We start from the raw sequence: 20539 nt of genomic DNA, 5'->3' as shown, positions 1-20539 counted from the left end.
TAATTTATGCAGCTCGTGTGATAGATCGATTGATCGATGGAGGGACTCATCACCGGCAGGTGTTAATTGATTTCGTTCGCTTGTAATTTGACTCGTTTGTTTATGGCCCCGCGTATTTACCGTTTGCGTACCGTTTTCCAAACTCCAAACACCAAACGCCAAACTCCTCACCGCACTCAATTCGTATCTGAATTCGAAACTCAGCTCAATTATGGAGATATTGTGAAGATATATACATATGACAAACTTGGGGCGCACAAATAAGACCAAAACCGAACCGAAGACTCGGGCTCGTTGTTCAATGGGCGCTCGAATGAATGGAACTGCGCCTCCGCTGCGTGCTGCTGCGGCTTTTCTCTTGGCTTTTTGTTAATTAAGCTGTATTTCATGCAGCTGACGGATTTATGAATAAAGCGCCACCGACGACGAGACTTAAAAATCCAAAAACGAAGACGCGCCAAAAAAATTGTCGCGGAAAGCGAGCAAAAAAAAAAACAAATGGGGAAAAAGTCTGCTGAGATAAAAAAAAATATCGAATGTGATGACACCCAAAAATCCAGTAAAACTCGGGGCGTGTGGAAAGAAATCTCTTACTTGCCGATGGATTTCTTAGCCAGCATCGAAGCGTCGGAACAGTCGGACATGTGGAACGCTTTTCTGGCCTTAATCGCCACTGGCCAGGCCAAATCGCAAAGGTCGCGTCTGCTGCCGGCCAATTGAGCTGTTGTTTTTTCTGTTGCCGTGCGCTTGTCGTTGACGTCATGTTAATTTTTTGTGTGTGCTGCCAGCAAATGCCGATTTTTATGGTCAGGTTGCCAGCTTTTTGGAGGCAGCATCAAAATCAGCAACAGCAGCAGCAGCAGCCGCCGCTTCAGGGGGCAGCCTCGCAAAACGGCAAAACGGCAAAATCGCAACTCGCGACTGTCGCGAGCAATTAATCTTCAAAAGTGGCCAAGTCCAGCTGCACTGGCTCGAATCGCTTTTATTTTTGTTTTTTGTATCTCTTGGCTTTTTTATTTCGGTCGAACTCGTACGAGACGAAACTTGGCAATCTGTCTAGAGTGCTCAGCTTCAGCCGCTTTCAATGGCAACCGGCGATTCCTTTGGCGGGGAAGGTCACTGAGACGACGCCCCCGCCAGTGGTGCACCTGCAGACTCGATACTTGAAACCACTCACGAAGGAGTTCGGTGGTGCTTCGATGCCAAAATTAATATAAATTTCAAAAATAAAAATCAAATGTATGTTTTTAATTCTGAGTAGATTTTATAACAGACATTATTCGAACATTTCAAAAATATTTCATAGGAAGAATGTTGCTATTAAATAAATGAATAATATTTCAATCGCAGTTTTACAAATGAATTTGAAAGCTTGGCTAGATGAATCATTTTATTTAGTATTTTTTACTACAAATAAATTTTTTATTAATTTAAAAAACCCTTGAAATAATTTTTCCTATAATGTTTTTTTGTAATATTTAAATCTAAATAATATCTTGAAAATTAAAAAGCATAGATAAATCTTACACTTTCTTTTGCTTTTAATTCAATAAATATTATTTGAACAATAATTTTTAGTATATCGAATATTCTTCTCCGATCCCATCTCTGTTTTTGTCGACTTGCAAGCTCCCCAAGAGACGACACTGGCTTGTGGCATAGTTGGACAGCCCCAGTCGCACATGATCGATCCAAAGGGGAGCTACCCCCGCCTCTACCCCAACCCCAACCCCTCCCCTTCCCCTCGCCCCTCTTACTCCCCCACCCCTGGGTTGTCCTCGTCGCACGCATTAAATTCAAAATGCGTTTCAGCTTTTTGTGAAGGTTGCCTGGCCAGGTGGAGCTGCGCTGCGCTGCGATCGCAAAATAAAGCAGCAGCCAGGCCAGGGTTGTCATTCGGAGCCAAAAAGCAAAATGAGGCACAAGCTGCACTGCTGGTGGCAGCAGCAGCTGGTGTGGTGTAGTAAGCTTACCTCTTCGGTTTAGACGGTGGCCGAGTCCAATCGCTGTGGATCTTGCATAGTCTGGAAAAGACAGAAAACAGCGATTAGAGATTGAGGATTTCGGCGATGAATCTGCGAGCTGCTATGACAAATTGTGGCAGTTCGCTCGCTGGTGGAGCGGATTTTTCAGCTGCTAATTGCTGCGGTAATTAAAGCAGAACACCGTCGAGCGGGGAGATCATTAATCAAGCTGGAAATAGTTGGCAGGTTGGACAAAACTCTCGGCCAGCAGCGAGCTCATAAATATTTAATGGTCTAGGCAAATACCGATCGCTTTTGGTTCTCAGACTGCTTGGCGGTTTAATGAAAATTTTAGCCAACATATTTAGTGGGGAGCTCCTTATATTTCAGGTTTTCCCCCCACATTGATTGATTGAAGTCTCTTAATATTAGTTACAAAATTGGCCCCCCGAAAAAGAGCGGTTACCACCCACAAACGCGGTCAAATTAAGTGGGCGTGTCGGCCACCGAAAAAAAACAGGCTAAAGAAAGAGAGATATCAAAAAGAAGGAGGCAAAAGCCGCCGCCTGATTGGCAATCGAAGGCAAAATCCACGGCAGGTGATTGATGGGGGAAGCGTTTAGAATTGCCTTCCATAAATTATAATTCATTTTATTTCTTTTTTTTTTTTGCTCATTAATACAGTAGCCGCAATACAGCGGCGATAAAAAATAAACAAATGTCAGGCTGCAATTGCGGTTGCTGCCTTTTTTGGATCCGACAATTGCGGCTATTATTTGCTAATTATTTGAGCAATTTATAACAACAATTGTCAACATGATTTGCATCCAAAGGGGCAGGGGAAGGGGAAGGGGGCAGTTGCATTGTGCGGGTGCTTTGTTTTGGTGGCTAATTGGCATGTTGCTGGTGTAGCTGCGACATGTTGCTGGCGGGTGCAGCCGAGGCGATTGCCACCTGTTGCAATTAGGCATGCAACATGGCATGTTGCGGTCGCATGTGGCATATGACCAGCAGCAATGTGACCAGTTTTTTGTTTTGTTTTCGTTTATCGTCCAGCAGCTGTGCGACCTTAACAAATATGCGGCTTTAAAACCAAACCAAAGCAATAACAAAACCAAAACCAAAACAGAAACCAAAACCAAAACTTGTTGGCACATTAATACGAGTATCTGTATCTGTGCCACACAGCTGCGCAACTTGGGGCCGCTGATAAACTCTGGCTCCCGCTTATCGCACCCCCACAACAACAGCCGCAAGAAGCCACTCTTATCTCACGAACCTTGGCCTCTTCAATCTTAAATCCGAATCTCTGTGCGTGAACTGGACCAAGGCACTCCAAACTATTCGACAACGCCTACTCAAAAAAACCAAAAAAAAGGAAAAACCAAACTCAAACCCCAGATAAACATCGTTTTGTGTGCGTTATTGAAATTCGAATTTCAAATGAGCCACGCAACAGGGAAAATCTGTTTCAGTTGTGGTGGGAATTTATATTTTTTTTTTCGTTTTCATGGGTTGCAACTGAGCTTTTTGGGTTATGGCATGCACATATCTGAAAACCGTTTGACTTTTGCAGTTAAACTTTCAAATGCAATTAGTTGTGGGCATAAATTACACAGAACCTCGGACTGACCACCGCGAGAGCTGCTATTAAAATGATTGGCGCGGGTGACCACCTACTACAATCAACGAGGCGTGCATGCAACGTGGAAATTGCAGCCCGACAGCAACATCAGCAGTGGCTACTGCTGCAACTCCAGCAGCAACACAGCAGCGGCACAAAATTAGCAGCGCGTGCTAAACAATTGCCCCAAGCAACAGTAGCAACACACACACCAACACACACACCAACACACACACACACCCACTCTAACACACAAAGGCTTTGCATATTGTTTTACCAGCAGCAACATGGCGGCAGCGGCACAGCAGCAATATCGCAGGCACGGCAGCAACTAGCGATGGTAATTGCAACAATTTAACGGTCTGTCGCTTGGCTCTGCGCTTAAGTGTACTTCGGTTGCAGTGTCTCCGTCTGCGAATCTCCCTCGTTTCTTCTCTCTTTTTTATATTTTTTCGGCAGCCTACAACTTAATCAAAAACTAATTGCATTTGCATAGAGATGCAAGAGCTGCTGGTGTTGCTGCTGCTGCTGCGTAGGTTCCCCTGCACGGATGTGGTTTTCAACGCTTGGCTGTGTCAACTTTCAATCAAAGTCAACAAAAACGAAGAAGGCAACCCACTGTGGTTTACTTTAACCAAGCCCAAGTCAGCTTCCTGGCAGCAAGAAACCGCAACAGCAAAAAAAAAAAATAACCACTTCTGGCTAGCGGGTGCTGGCCATCTCAGGTGGTCAAGTTTGGCTCTCCGCTCAACCGTGGGAGCCTGGCCATAAAGAGTAAATTAAAAACACACACACTCCGTACGTGTATCCCTCAGATACTCAGATACTCAGCTCACAGCTCACATTCTAATTTATAAGGCGGACGCCCGCGCAGGCTACGCATTTCCTTGGCTCTGCGATTCTGGATTTCCACATTTCTGCATTTCTGCACGAAAGCCAAAGGCTGGACAGGATTGCAGTCCGAAGACTGCAGACTGTAGACTGCAGACTGCAGATTGCAGACTGCGACTGATGGATCACCGTAGATAAGCGAATCTTGCAGATAATCGCATCACTCACTGGGAGTCGTCTCCTTTGCAGCCTCTGCTCCTCTGGCAGGTTGCAGGCTTTTTCGCTTTTTTTTTGTTTTTGGTCTGCAGTTGCGGCCCCGGAGACATGCAATAATTTTCAAACAGCAGACTCCGACTTCGACTGAGAGTCGGAGTACGAGTAACTCCGCCGAGATGATGATGCATGACAGTGACAGTGCGTTGTTGTTGTTGTTATTGTTGCTGCTGCTGTTGCGTTAATGTTGCTGCTGCTGATGCTGCTGCGGCTGCTGTTGTTGCATGACATTAAGCATGTTGCAAACAGACGCTGCCACGCCAAACTGACAATGAGTCCTGCTGCAGCGAATTGTGGGTGCCTCGGAAATTAGCCACAAAGGGGAGGGGAGTTTAAAAGGGAGCAGAGGAAAAAATACACAGGAAAAAATATTCGATGAAATATAAAGCACCAATGGGAAAGGCTTCAAAGACTTAAAATAAAAAATGTTGTACTCAATAAACAGACTCCTATATTTTTACAGGTTTCCAAAAAAATGTGTAAAGCTTCAAAGGTTCATTGAAAATAAAATAAATTCAATATATGCTTCAATGCATTTTTAGTTAATATAACCCGAAATTGAACACGTAAAATTAAATACGTTTTTATTATTATTTTTTTTTTTTCAATTTAGGAACTTGCAACACTTTCAATTATTTCTTATGCCACAAATTCTTACAAAACATTTTCAACATTTTCTCAGCCTGCATCTCGAAACTTATTTTCATGCTTCATCTGCGGAGAGAGGCGAAATAAGTTAAAGGCAAAAAGGGAATCTTTACAAGCGCAACGAAAGCTGAAATGAATTACAACTTCTACGGCATTCCCGGGCTTTGTTTAGAGCGAAAAAAAAATCAATTAAAATTCATAGCTTTTATGCACACACTCTTCCCTTCGAATTCTGTTATTTATTTATTCTTGTATTTTTTTGGGAGGATGGGGAAGCTGCTTCTGCCCAAAAAGAAGGGACAGCAGCTGCCTGAAAATGTAGCTGGCGCCAGTCGAGTTGAGCTGATAAAAATCACGCCGATGCAGCATCAACAAACCTGGCCAAGATTTTCTCCCCGCTCTACCTGTTTATTATACTCAAGCGGGGAATATCTGAGGGGAAGAAAGGGGGGCAAGGGGTTTTATGTCTAGCCACCGACGCAGTTGCAGGGGCAACGTCAACGGGGCCTCATCATTATCATCATTAAAATGTCAGTTAATAATTTCTACCTACCTCAAAAGCCCCCCTTTTCTCCCCTCCTCTGAACTTTTTCGAGTGGTTTACAGCAATCGAAAGGGTTTCTGATGTTTTTCTTGGCTACCTGGTGGAGTGGATGCGGTGTCTGTGGGTGGCCCACCACCTCCACCCCTTGACCTTATTTTGGGGGCATTAACACAACAAAAAGTAACAACAAAATACTCAGAAAGAGATGGAGCGTTGTAGATCCTGTCAAGTTCGTTGCTTGAGTCTTTTGTTTTTGGCTGCCGCAGCGGGGAAAATGCGAAAAATGCTCAAATTGCAGTGTGCAATTCGAGGGGCCCAAGCAGGTTGCTACTGCCACTGCCACTGCGAGTTGCAAGTTGCAAGTTGCTGTTGCACCTGCAGACAATTGCTAATAATTATTTATGCGGCCCAGGGGCAGCTAGAGAAGAGTGCCTGCCACTTGGCATTGGCTACTGTGCCACAACAACCAGCAACAACAGCAGCAGCAACTCCCCAGCCCCTTTTTTACCGGCTCATCAGGCAGTTAATGACCAGTCGCCATACTCCGGCCAATCTATAATTATGCCTGCATCGCTATATATATATATTTATGTATATATATGTAGAGTGAAACACGAAGAGCTGCATTGGTGTTTTCTGTGGGTGGAGTTACGCCTTTACCCTCACGCCATCACTTCCCCTCTTTCGCTCCTCTTGCTTTCGGTTTTAATTTAATAATATTTTGTTACTTTATAGGCCGAAGCGACAAGCTTGTTTACAAGCTCCAAACATGCAACTTTAATGGTTGTTGGCCAAACGGCGAAGCAAACGGTGCAAGAGTAAGAGATAGCTTGAAAGAGGTCTGAAGCTCCTTAGCACAATGCGGTCGTAAGTTGTGGCATTTTGCGCACTTCCTGTCGCCTGTCGACCCGAGTTTCTTCAGTATCCTTTTCCAACTTCTACATATATATCGTCGTACATATCGTATGAGTATGTGGCTCAGTCAGTTAGCTCCCCCACTTTCGGTGAAACTTTTTGCCACACGCACGCATTGCAGTTGTTTTGCATAACGCCTTAAACTGCGCCAAGTTCCCTTTTCCCTTTTACCATTTTCCATTTCCCCTTTTCCCCTTAGACATTTTCCATTTCACTTTGCCAGCAGAACACCCCCAAAAGTAATCCCCACAATAGACACATTTAACTTGTTCGCTTTGCATGCGATTAGTTTGGTAATTTGATTGCGCCAGTATCTCAGTATCTTTCTGCCTGCCAGTTGAGTTGTTAAACTTTGTCCTTGGCTTTGCGTGCTGGCTAATTGAAAGGATTTTGTGGGAAATAGTTAACCCCCGAGTGACACTCGCTTTTCCCTCTTTTCCCTTTCCCTTGCCAACAATTTCCTGCTTAATTTTGTGGGCCTGGGAAAAGGTACCTTAGCCAACTGAATGGAAGAAAGGGAAAATCTGCAGCATCATCTAATCTAATCAAAGGCAAACGCTGCATCTTGCGTAATAACTTCCGTTTTGGGTTCTGCCCGATGTTCAATTAAACCAATAACTGGCTAATCGGCCCTCTTTTCATGCTGCATATCCGTTTTGGGCCCTGGCTGGAATCACGATCATCATCATTGTCATCGTTCAGGGCTTGGGAGCCATCCTTTGCCAAGTCATTATCCCAAGACTTCCCCGTGTTCTGTTTTTTGTTTTTGTTTGTGCTGTTTTTGTTCTTGTTTTTATTTTGTTATTTTTTTTATGCTCCCCCCTTTTTAAGTTGGCCCCGCACAGTTTGTTCTTTTTGGACCAGTTTGACAGGTGTTTTCTTGCCGCTGACTGAAGCCCGATTCTATGCGACGTCTGCGCCTCTTTGGCTGTTTATTTGTTTTGTTTAACCGTCGGTTTTGGCCTGGCTTTCGGCTGGGTTTTCGGTTTTTGACTTTGGTTTTGCTGTCGCTGTTGGTTTTGGTATTGGTTTTGGTTTCGGGTCGTGTGGCGGCGTCGGCGTTTTGAATGCAAGCGGTTCTACTCGGTCCGTATTTTAAATACGCTCTGACATCAGAGCCCCACCAAACCCATCCCATCCCATACCATTCCATCTCTTACCATCCCATTCCGATCCAGCCGTGTCTTCTCCTTTTCTTCGTCTGCTTTAATTATAATTTATCTGACTTGTGCCTTAGTCGGCATCGACGACATCCAGCGTGAGCGTATCTCAAAGTTTTTGACTTTTATCTGCTGCTGAATTGATGAGTATATAATAAGACTTTATTGGTCGAAAAGCGGCTTTCAGGAATTTCTTTCAGTCAAGTGGAATGGGTGTGTGTGTCTCTCGCTGGCGATTCTCCATCTCCATCTCCATCTGCATCTCCATCTCATGGATCCGAATCTGAATCTCCTGTCTCCTGTCGTGGGTGTCGCTTTTCTGCAAGATCCTTTCTCGTTCTTTTCGGCGAGCGTGAGAAACAATTCCTTGTGGTTTCTGCGGCAATGCATTTCTCTTGTTGCTGCTGCCACAAATTCTTCAAGTAAATTCAGCAAAAAAATACACAGGGAACGTCTTGGAATTTCGAAACTTCAGCCCTTTACGTTCCTCGGTTTCTGTTTTTTTTTTTTTTTTCCACCGCTGCTGAAAACATTGCAAGCGGAAATCAGCTCACAGAACTCAACAGGCTTCCCTTTTCCTGTGGTCAACTAAAGTCACTTAAAAATTCAACTGGGGGGAGAATATATACTAGTCCAACTTAAGCACACACGTGCCAGCAAAAAAAAAAAAATCAGAAAAAAAAAACAGACAGACAAAAATAAAATAAACAAACAAGAAACACATTTGTTAGACGAAAGCCGCTGGAAATATGCATAAACATAATAATAACAAGTCATTTACATATTCATCCGACATCGGATTGAAGCCTAAAACCATAAGTCAGGCATTGAGACCTAAACTTATTGGAATCACTCGCCAGATACTTAATATTTGTAGAAAGGCGAAAACTGTAAAAATAATCGCGCGACCAATTTATGATTAAATGAGTGTTATACCTTTGACACTCCCCCTGGATTTTGTTCCACCTGACCGACCGATCCATTGTGAATGTCATCGATCGCTTTTCATTGTCTTTTGAACGGGAGAAAAATCGGATTTGAAAAATGCTTTAGTGATACTTTTTCTCCATATTTTTTTCTATTTTTTTTTTTTTTTTTTTTGGAGGAGGAGGGAGGGAGGAAGGTGTCGTTGTTTGACGAAGACAACAACAAAGCGGCTTACACTTTGTTTACAATGTAGCCTGGCTATTTTACAGATATTTCTCTCCCCGCCCGACTGCTGCGTCAATATTGATCCATAAATAACAGATCCCCCGGACCAAGGCTTAAAACACCAGGGCCCAAGAGCTCAACCTCAACCGAAAAAACGAAGACTAAAACCCAACTCGAACGTTAGACGGGCCGAAAGAAGAAGATCTGGCCGAGCGGTCACGTCTCAAGTGAAAATGGTTTTTAAGTGGGCAATGTCTAGTGAAAATTAAACTGTCCCCTGGGCACGTCAACGCCATCATCGCGACTAAGCCCCGGCCAAAAACTGACCAGAGTTGACTTGGCCAGAGATGAGCTGGACCGGCGGACATCTTCTTTAGACCCTTGGATCTCGAGATCACGAGAAGTCGCTAAAACAGAGTTGGAAAAAGGGAGGGGTCGCTAAAAAAATCATACAACTAGTTGAAACAATTTGACACCCTTTAATGGGAATTTAAATTATATTGTTTTAATTGAAAAAAAAAAATTAAAAATCTTGAAACTTTGACTAGCAATCGTTTTTTAACTATTCCCCAGTTATTTATTACTAACCATGAACGTGTTTAATTAACCATGGGTATAAATAGATTTAAAAGCTATAAAAATATCACATAATTCGTTAGTAGTTATATAGCTTACCACCTAATAGATTTTAACTGCTCACTAATAAAAAGAATTAAAAACAAGTCATAAAAGAAGATTTAGTTGAAAATTCGTTTGCTTTTAATTCTGATTACTCAATAAAAAAATTAATATGAATGCCATCATTTTTAAATATAATAGATATTAACCGGTTATGGTTATGATGAAATATCAGCTTAAAACTTCTTATTGAAGATGTTGTGTTTTTTTTTTAAATAACTTTATTTAACTAGGCTTGTAGCTTATAATAATGTTATATGCAGAACAAGATACCTTAAAATCCTTTAGAATCACCCGGTATCACCTGAGCTGAAAATAAAGAAAAAAGTCGAAAATCCCAAAGTGTCAACTCTAATTGCCTTTTGCTTGGCTTGTGCGCTGGGCTCTCTGGACCAGGTCCATTTCTTCCCGCCCGAAGAGAGTCTGCGGAGCTGGGAGAATGCAGATGCCCCGCCCCCTCCTCCACTTATGTCGCCCCCGCCTCCGAAAAAGTCGGGCTCTTTTGGTCAACTCTGGTCGTCAAATATTTGAGGTTGACTTTGGCTTGCGCTTGCGCAAATACTAATAAAATTTCGGTTAATTTTTTTAACTCGACACGCACACACACACACTCGGTCTGTCTGTCCATACACACTCGCACACACTCGTATTTTTTTTATTTATTTGCTGTTGCTGTTGTCGCGCACTTGACTGTAATGGATTTGTTGGCATGAAGATATTTCTTTATTATTATTATTCGGTTTTTTCGCTGTCGCTTACTTAAAACAATTTGGAGGAACTTTCCTCCGGCTGCGGCCAAGTGAAATGACAAACAGCAGGCGGTATTACATAAATTAGCCACTCGCCGCGATCCGAATTTAAATTTAAAGTGCAATTCATATTTGAGATACCCGCTGGATTTATGGTGGCCATTAGTTCGGGGGTGGTGGTCTCGCTCAGGAAATCTGAAAATCCGGCAAGTGGAGCTCGTAAACAAACATTACAATTAAGTTTTATGCGACAGACATTTGCGCTTATAAACTTGGCGAATATATTGGACTGGAGGCACTGCAGCTAGTTGCAAATTTCCCGCTGAAAAACTGGCCGGTTGGGCAACAGGTTTTCCACTTTACGACTGGGCCTAATCAAAAGAGTGCGACAACAATCGAAAGATCTGCACGCTTTGGGTTTCTTGGCTGACTCAGAGTAAGTAATCAGGTGGCTTTATGCAATGCCCGTAAATTTCCTAACTCGATCCACCCACCCACTGGCCACTAAGAGGGCTTATCAGCAGCACCCCTTATCACCGAAAACAGAAAACCGAACCGAACCAAACCAACCCACCCAACCACCCACTCAAAAGTGGGCGTCCGGTAAATAGAATTGTGTTTATTTCGAGGCGAGAAATTCATGAATTGCGACTCGAGCTGTGACGTAAATCGAAGGACAGATAGCCCACCGGATCGAATGGCTATATGTGCGTATATAGCCGATAACGGCCGACCATGTGCGGTGGGTGGCCGCAATCGCACAATCTGCGCTCACGATTTTAACTTTGTTTTCGTTTCTATTTTCAACACCCATATACCCATATACTCATACTCGTACTCGTACTCATACTCATAGCCAACACTCGGCACTTATTCATATAGACTTTTAATGCTCATTCAATCCGTAATCAGCGATCTATGTAGTCCAATGACGTTAATTGAAACTACTCGAGATTAAAAGTTGTTTTCAAGTACGTGCTGCGGCGGTGGCCCCACCGAAAAAATAATTCACTTCATTGAGGACTGCGTGTGGTTGCCTGATATGCCAAAACCCCAAAAATATTTATATAAAAAATAATAATAAAGTAAAATAATGCCCGTCAGCTATCTTAGGCGCACCACAGACTGCAAAAGTGGCTGATAAAATTTCGGCTGGTCTGGGAATACTCGAAGCCAAGGAACTTCAAACATTTCCTCTGACGTTCGGTTGTTTAAAGTCAGATTATCTTGGGTTTAAAGGAACACATTCTTATCGTGTTTAAAGATTCCGCAACTGTTTTAAGGTTCTATGCATATTTTAAATATTTTTTAATGACTAAATTTGAGTTTGAAATACATCAAAAAGTGGTGAGCAAGCATATTCCCGAAGGGATTGGTTTTAAATGAAAAGCATTTGGAATGTCTTGCAATATCGTTAAAAATAAACCTTTGAAAGCCTTTAAAGAAATAAATGTATTCGGAAAATACAAAGGTTCTGGCGAATCCAAATTGCATAAAATAAATTTAATTTAATATGGGACAAAATGGTGATCTAAAATTCCGGGGAATCGGACACTAACTCCCCGCTAATTGAAGGGGTGTGATCCGTCTGCGATCGCTTTGATATCTCCTCCTCCGCGACGGGGGCTCTAATGAAAAACAAAACGTTTATCAAATGCATGATAACGACGCATGTCCAGGGCCGATTTGAGGGCCCTATCAGATGTCGAAGATGTCGGCTAAAACCGCAAGATCCAAAAGGTGTTAAGTCGCCTGGCAACTGTGGCAGACATCGCCGTCTTTGTTTTATTGTTTAACGCATTCCAATTAACATCTCCAATGATCTGTCGGATTGTGTGTCTCTCTTAACGCACACGTGATGATTGAATTTTAATTTTGGCCCGGCTTGGCAACTCTGGGCCACAAGCTTTAACCCTTTGAGCTGCGGTCCACCTCCGCCACCTTCAGGTTGTTTTATTTTTTCCCTGCTTTTTTTCCTCTGCTTTTTTGTTTTCAAGCGGGCACGACTAATCCAAATCAAATGGCTTCTCCAAATCAATTCGTTTTCAATCGTTTAAAGTTAATTAACGCGCCAGAATTTTATTTCACTTTACACATTCCTCTTTCACTGCTCCCCAAACAGTTTCCTTTGTTCTGTTACACGCTTTTGTTTTGCCGTAAATTTATTTTATGCTTTTTCCTTTTTAGCTTTTTGTTTTCTGTATTGTGTGCATTTTTTGTGTTTCGCCCAACGTCTCAATTTCAATGCGCGCTCTTTTGTTGTTTGTATTAAAATTGTTAATTTAAGGCTGTGTCAGAAATAAATTAACCACTGAACCAGGGACCTTAAGTCGACCGAAAAATCGGTGGGGGAGGTGGGCGGGGGCAGTGTCTGTTTTACTATGGAGGGAGGGAGAAAGGAAGAGCCTGGCTCCCCAGTGCTTTTGTGTGTGGAAAATGCAAATTGCAGTTGACTCCGGGGTCTGAAAATGGCGTCGTGCGGGTGCGAGACTCCAACCGCTAAGCCGCCCAACCACCTGAGACACCTTCGCCATCGAGCCACCAAACCACCGGGCGAACCACCGAGTGGGGCTGCTTTATATGCCAAATGCAGTGGGACAACGGCAGACGTCGCCGTTCGTCATATAAGGTGCGGTGCGTATAAGTCAGCCGCGTTGGAGGAGCAGGGAAAAAATCACTCGACATATTGAGAAATGTGCAATAGCCTAATGCCCATTTAAGGCAGCACTTTTCATGGCAAGTTGCATTTATCGCCGATCGGATCGGAATCGGAATCGGAATAGGAATCGGTTTAGAGCGATCGATCAAGCGTTTGCCGTTTCGCAGACAGCTCAAAAACAAAGCCACGAATTTTGCTCCACTACTCAGGTAACAATCTATGCTAATCGATAAGTGTAAAACATCCAGGTTGGCCACGAACCGTCCAAAGGAAGTCCTCCTCCTCCTCCTCCGGCCATCCTCACTTACATGCCTTTAAATGGTATAAATTACCAATGAATGACATACGATTTAATTGCCTCGACTAAGTAGCAAGTAGCCAGCAGCTAGCAGCTAGTTGCAGTAACTTGCAACCAACAAGCAGCAACTAGCAACTAGCAACTAGCAACTTCTGCTGCATACAGATCAGTTGGCGAGTTGCTGGAATTAATTAATATTGCACTTTTGAAGCGCGTGCATACAAATTTGTCAGCCAGTCAGTTGGCCAGTTCTGCCACTCAGGTGTAGACAATTGGCATAGTTCACATAGGAGGAGAGCGGCGGATCCGCTTTTGGCCAGGATGGGCAATTAAAATTCTCGGCGGCCAAAACTGGCAGCTCTGCTGACGGTGGCTGTGTGGTAGCCATCTGAAACTGGGGCTAAGGGTCCTATCTATAAAGCTGGCTCTATCACTCGCTTTTGTGTGCGTCAATTTGCCAGGCACACGATCTGCAGATCGGCGATGTCAAGTCGCCGCTGCGATTGACGTCAATATAGATAGAGGGACTCGGAATCGGACTCGGAATCGTAATCGTAATGGGAATGGGAATGGGAATGGTAATGGTAATGTGAATAAGATGAGATGATGCCTTTGGTGGGGGCCTGTGCTGATATGAACTCATCACTGAGTACATCATTCATGGGTGCCATCGATTGCACACCCGTTTGTATATAGAACCCCCGATCTGATATTACGCTGAGGCGTTAATGGTAAGCCGATCTATTCGTAACTCGAGCCGAGCTTTTGACACATTTTTTGGTCAAACAGCTGAGATGGCTTTTATTCTCCGATTTTGGATTTTATGACTAAGCCGTCGGCAAATTGAGCGATCTCGCAAACTCACCTTTATTTCGTTTTGTTTTCTTTTTTTTTTTTTGTTTATTTGTTGCGGGGGGATTATCCAAGCATTATCCAATTTTTAGCTTTTGCCTGGGGGGCAAACACATTTAACAAATATTTTTAGGCTGCGTTGTGTAAACTCTAATTGCTAATATCAAAATATCACACTTTTTCTATGTATTATTTGTGCTTATGCTGCGTTTGCGTGTTTGGCTTATTGTGCGTTTATTTCCTTTTTCTTTTGTGTTGTCGGCTTTAATTGATTTGTATTACTTAATGGGTTGTAAGACACACACTTTTCACTTGGTTTTAACTGATTTGGCAAGTTTCGGTTTTTTTTTTTTGGATTCTTTTGGGTTATTTTTGAGGGCTTGCCACTTTTCGGTTTAGTGTTGCACGCGCGATCATTGTTGCAGTTGCAGATGCAATTTGCTGCTGCTGCAGTGTTTCGCGGTCTCGTCGCGTCAACGTGCGAATAACAAATAACGAAAACGTACGAAAAGATTTCCACTGCAAGAGGTTGGTTTTCCCGACTCGGCGTCGTCGTCGGCGTCGGCAGAGCTTCGGCAGCAGCAGTGGCACCACCGAACGAGCCACCAAAACCAAACCACCAACCGCTGAAACTCTCTTTTTGGGGAGAGAGAGTGAGTGAGTGAGTGAGTGTGAGAGAGAGGGCGAGAGTCGAAGAGAGTGGGAAGAGGGGGAGTCTGCAAACGCACTGCGAAGATTTCGTCTTGTTCCGTTCGTCGCTTCACTTTTTTATTATTCTGGCCCGAAAAAGACGCGTTCAGCACTAAAGAATTCGAGGCAGCGCGTGCGGAGCGTCGATGAACCTGAACCGACACTGCCCAAAAAGAAACTGACTTCTGAGTAGAATCGCCACTCGTTCGGCAGCGATACCAACACCAATACCAACGCAGCGCAGCACACCCACACCAAGGCAGGCGGGCGTTTGTGTGTGTGTGTGCCCGTTTACGGAACGTTGGCCTCTCATTCGCCGGATAAAGTCGCGGGAGAGCGAGAAAGAGCAGCACGTGCATTGGAGATTTCTCTACTGTTTCTTTTTTGTTGCTTTTCGCTCTCGGTGGGAGCTGCTCCAAGCGCCTCTCCTCCCACTCCTCTCTCCGTTCAGTAGTTGTTGTTTATGGCTGCGTGGGCTTCTAATTGCTCAAAACTCTATGCCAATGGGGGCACTCGGCTGCATTTGGCGCTTTTGGGTCGCCAGTTGCGAGTTGAGCTCCGAATAGGCGCCTCCCACTTCCACCGACTGGCGTTATATAACCACGTCGCGCGAAGATAAGCCAGCGGAATCCAAGCGGGTGTCTTTCGCACTGCACGAAGAAGGCCAAAGCAAATACGAGTCGCAGATTAAATTCTTGGGGAAGGTGGCCTTAATTTCTGGCCACATTTCAAGTTACTGTAACACAAAAAATAAATGAAAACAATTCTTTCTATTTCAATTTTGGCACCAACAAATTTCTCTTATTGTCATCATATTGTTGAGTGTTTTTTGTAGTAAAAATTTAAAAAACAACCAATTTCTTAGCGTTCTTTTAAATTTAAATATTTCATTAATTTCTTTATAGTACCTTGTCATTAGAAAATGTATATTTGTGTCCTTTAAAAATTTTTAGTGGTTTAGAGAGCTTACTGTTATTTTTCAAAGATTTTTTATGATGTAGTTAATTAATATTTATTTTTCCGACTTCTAACTTTAAATTATAGATTTCCTTAATGGTTGGGTGTTGCCTTATACTTTTTTCTATCTTATAATTTTTGTTGTGTTTAAAAATTATAAAGAGTTTCTAAAATCATTATAGACAAAGTACCTAAAATAATATTTTTTCTACAAAGAAAAAAGATTACAGTTTTAAGTGGACTTTTACATATTGGATGTTTTAAATTCATTTCTGTACGATATTAGAAAGACCTTAAGATCCTTTTAAGCCAAATTGCATTATAGAAAATCTATGTCGGCTGATTTGGAGCCGCAGCCAAAGTCCGGATAAAATCCGCGGATAAACTCTCTCGCCAACACCACACAAACACAGATACACTATCGCTCGCTCTCTCCACAACTCTCTTTTGCTCTCGTGAGAAACGCCGGCAAAACAACTTCACAGATATGAACTTGAAATGCCGATGCAGTCGTCGCAAATGAGAGAGAGAGAGAGTAAGATGAGTGTGTGTGTGTCGCAGCTGCCGAGGTGTATCTGTGAGCTCGTTCGTCCAGGTGTGCGTGTGTCTGTGTGTGTTTACAAAACAAAACCGAATTGAGAAAAAAAACAACGGCAAAAGCATGCCAAGGCAGCAACAACACAATTTGTGAATGAACGAATAGTGGCGCACTCACACTCGCACACACAGATAGCCAACCCACACCAGGAACTTCGCGTTTGTTTGTGTGTTTGTGGATTGTGGGCAGGGAAAAAAACGCGTTTACGCGATTCGTACAAAATTCGTGGGTCTTTCGAAAAGAGCCAAAAGCCACCGAACGTAGGTGTTCGGCTATAAGTTATATGCCATATGCTATATCATATATACACGTATATGCCATATGCAGATGTATCTGTGCGCAGCAACAACAATGAGTTATTGAAATGAGACAACGACAAAAGAAACGAAACCAAAATGGTGTAGGCCAAGTGATCGGAGATCGGCGATCGGCGATCGACGATCAGCGAGATATATCCATTGCGAAGGTGTCGCAAGGGGGAAAGGGAATATGGGAAGTCAGCGGCCAACACAATCTGCAGATTGACATCGCTGATTTGTTGATTAAGTCGTTCGTCGAGCTGGCGACATTTTTTAATACACCCGGTATTTGGGGCCAACAGGGCGTATTATTTTTCGAGCGGATGTAAGCTGTGACTAAACGAAAGATTATATGTCTGAAATGACGAATATACATATGTATATACAAATGGTGCTTATAAAACCTTTGTGTTATACTTATCGTTTGGTAAAGGGTTTCGTTACTAAATTGCTGATTATTTATTTGTATACAACATATAATTTGTTGCTTAAAGGAAAGATTTAAATAGATCTTTTTTTGTTCCCAATTTTTTTATTATAAACATTTTCTTAAGAAATCTGAAATAAAATGATTAAATACATATGAATATATTAAACGCTTTATCTTATAAGTATTTTAGGCAATATTTTAGTAATTTTAATTTGGCTTTTGCTAACTAATATACTTTTGGGAATGATATTTATTGTAAAATTAAAAAATATAATTTCCCATTTTTAAACATGAAAATTGTGGGTATCTATAAGTCGACCATTTTTCACCAAGCCTTCACAATAAGATTGTTTTTGGCTGCATGGCGAGTATGAGTACGCTAAGTACATTTCAGTGTCGCATATGCCTACGCCCGAAAGTGAAATAAAACGATTAAAAACCCCTTGGAGCGGCAATCAAGGTAAAAGTTCTCGCTTCAGATATGTTTTGATTTCAATGCGATTTGTGTGCAGCTGCAAGGGAATTTCGCAGCGAGATTCCGACGCCTTTGTGCTGAAAATCTTCCCACGGTTTGGCCCAGTGATCGTCGTTAGTTTTCGCCCTCTCAGACTTGAGGCTGCTCATTGTTGTCCTTGCGCCACCCCAGCAGCACCGCCGGCCGCCGCCACCACCACCAACCCATCGGCAACCCACCACCGACCCACCCGATCGCGACCCACCACCACCGCCGACCATCCGGGATCTCAGATCCCGTTGTGCAACCCCGTAACTTTTTGGCGGGAAATCTCCTCCGTCGAACGTCTTCGCGCACAAAAGGCGGCCCAGTCAAGATCTCGGCGAGATTTTGTGTGTTTTTTTGTTTTTGTGGCCTGCGGCAGTGGCAACACAGGACTCGAGTTCCCTGTCCACCCAAGGAACTTGAACCACCCCTCGGGCTGAAAATTTCCTCCGAACTCCTGCTGCTCCTTTTTGCTCTTTCGCCCATCCTGCCCCGCCCACCGCCTCTCGAGCGTTTTATTCGGCATTAATGAGTCGCAGATCGCGATGGGCGGTCAAGCCAGTGGGGAAAAGCAGGAGGTCTGAAATTAAGTTGACAAATTTCAATCGAATATAAATGTGTGCTCACAAAAAGGCAGCAAAGCTTGCAAAAAAAAAATTATAATACCCGATGGTCAATATTATTAAATATTCAGCTTAATTTGATATGGTTTGTGTATACATATTTATAGATGGGGCTCATAAGCATTCAGCTTTTCTTTTCAGATTATAATCAAAGACGTTAAGTGAAGCACTCACCGTAAACTGATAGGTGTTTATTTATAAATATTTATTCATGGGTTTCACTTATAAATTCTTTTTAGTCTAAAATGAAACGCAGATTTAACTAGTTTAGTCGCCATTTTATTGTGGAATACTGTGAATAGTGATAATTAAATTTAAATTAAATTCCTGACTTTAAAAATCAATTTGGTTTAATAGCAGTTATTTTTATTTTTTAACGAAATATATATTATTTTCTTAAGGAATCTTGAGACTAGAAAATATTAGTCTTGTATTTTTCGCTGTGCAACCACAAGTGCGTTGTCGTCTTTGACTTTCCCATTCATTAGAAGCGCCGAAACACAATTTTCAATTAAGCACGCAAAAACGCCAACATCGCAGGCAGAGCGACCAATGCCAGTCGCAATTTGCATTTGCAGCAGCAACATAATAGTAGCAACAGCAACAGCAATGGAAGCAGCAGCAGCAACACAACTGCAGCAACTGCAGCAGCTGGCGGCGCAATAACCATAAAAGCGAATGACATCTCTGCACCTTGAGGTGACGCCAACGGCAGGAGATCAGAGGAGATCTGAAAATAAAGCTCAGATCGGGACAGATCCGCTGGGCGTTATTCTGGGGGTCAGCCGGAGATGTCGTCGCTTATGCGCCAATTAAAAAATCTAATTTGCATGCGAATGCTCGGTTTCTCTCCTCTTAGATTCCCACGGATAAGCGAGCACAGAAAAATCTCTCTTGGAAAACAGGAGGAGGCTCATGAGTTAAACCGAACAGCTGTTGGGATTTTAATCAGGAAAATAAATAATAATGTTGACAGGAAACGGAACAAAACGGTTAGGAGAAAACTTGTATTATTTGGAGTGAAGATAAAAAAACTAAATTCGAAATAGGATATCCTTATAATATAAATAAATCATTTACAGTCTCTATAGAAGATATGTCTTGTATATTTAAGTTGTTTTAATCCACGTTTCTCTTAAGGCTTGAATGTAATATTTATGCCTTTTACTATTAGCTTTAAAAATCCTATCAGATTCAGTGATTGTACAATTCCCAGAATTTCTAGAAACAAAAAAAATTAATGACATTTAGATATTTAAAACTGGAACAAATCTTCTTAAGGCAAATATAAGAAGTTAATATCATTGTTTTATTCGAAGGGAATCCCCTCCTTTTGTCCCCGAAATACTAAGCTTTCTGGGAAAGTTTCTTTGGATCATATGGTGTGATTGATGATGCCACTGATGATGGCAAATTAAACTCAATCAAACGATTATGGATGGTTTACAATTTATTGTGGCTTCATTAGTGCTCAGGTGTTCTCAACAAAAAAAATCAATACTGAGCCAAAAGTATGCCCAAAATCATTTAAATTTTTCGCCAACTTCCGTGGAAGCTGCTCCTCTCTACAAGCTTGTTTTGCGATCTATCATAACCTGTCCCGTCTGTTTGGCTTTTTAAGCAATTAAGCCTTTCTTGCTGCTCATTTTTCTAAAGTTTTGTTTTTTTTTGGCACAACTCGGAGATCTTATCACGGCACTTTGCACTTCCTCCAACACACGAGTGTTGTTGGCGTTGTTTGGTATGTTTTTTCTTGGGGTTTTTGTTTTGGTTTTTTTGGGTTTTGCTACCAACATGAGCTTAAATCACGCGCACGCCCCGAAATCTTGGCCAAGATCTCGCTTGGAAGACAAATTTCGAATGATTTACCTACAGCGATGAGATGAGTTAACCTTTACTTTTCTGAAGAGTTGAGGGAAGTTGGCGGCTTGCGGGTGCGACTCCGTTTCATTCACAAAAGTTTTGTCTTAATGAAAATCTCGAGAGACTCGAGTCTGTGGCAGTGGGAAGGTCGCCTGGGATTCGTCTTGAAAAAAATCAAACAAAGTTTAACGACATGGCTGGAAGGCGTAGACAGAAGCCAAACTTAGCTTTTT

General features: G+C 42.5%; 1 protein-coding gene across 3 annotated transcripts in view; it reads right to left on the bottom strand.

Annotated features, from left to right (window-relative positions):
• Positions 1-15198, bottom strand: part of LOC108099857 (zinc finger protein 697) — a 28858-nt gene extending 13660 nt beyond the window's left edge. For 2 of the 3 annotated variants that reach the window (XR_001771960.2, XM_017203504.2), the window contains exons 1-2: positions 14361-15198; positions 1974-2024 (exon numbers count right to left, since the gene is read on the bottom strand). The gene's annotated coding sequence lies outside the window, so the exon portion shown is untranslated. The remainder of the gene's footprint in view (positions 1-1973; positions 2025-14360) is intronic. The other variant, XM_043207794.1, reaches the window with a different exon arrangement.
• Positions 15199-20539: the final 5341 nt, after the last annotated feature.

This window comes from Drosophila ficusphila, unplaced genomic scaffold (assembly GCF_018152265.1).
Source record: "Drosophila ficusphila isolate 14025-0441.05 unplaced genomic scaffold, ASM1815226v1 contig_106, whole genome shotgun sequence".
Taxonomy (NCBI): Eukaryota; Metazoa; Arthropoda; class Insecta; order Diptera; family Drosophilidae; genus Drosophila; species Drosophila ficusphila.
Note: the sequence above shows the minus strand (reverse complement) of the source record. Positions and strands in the feature narration are given on the sequence as shown.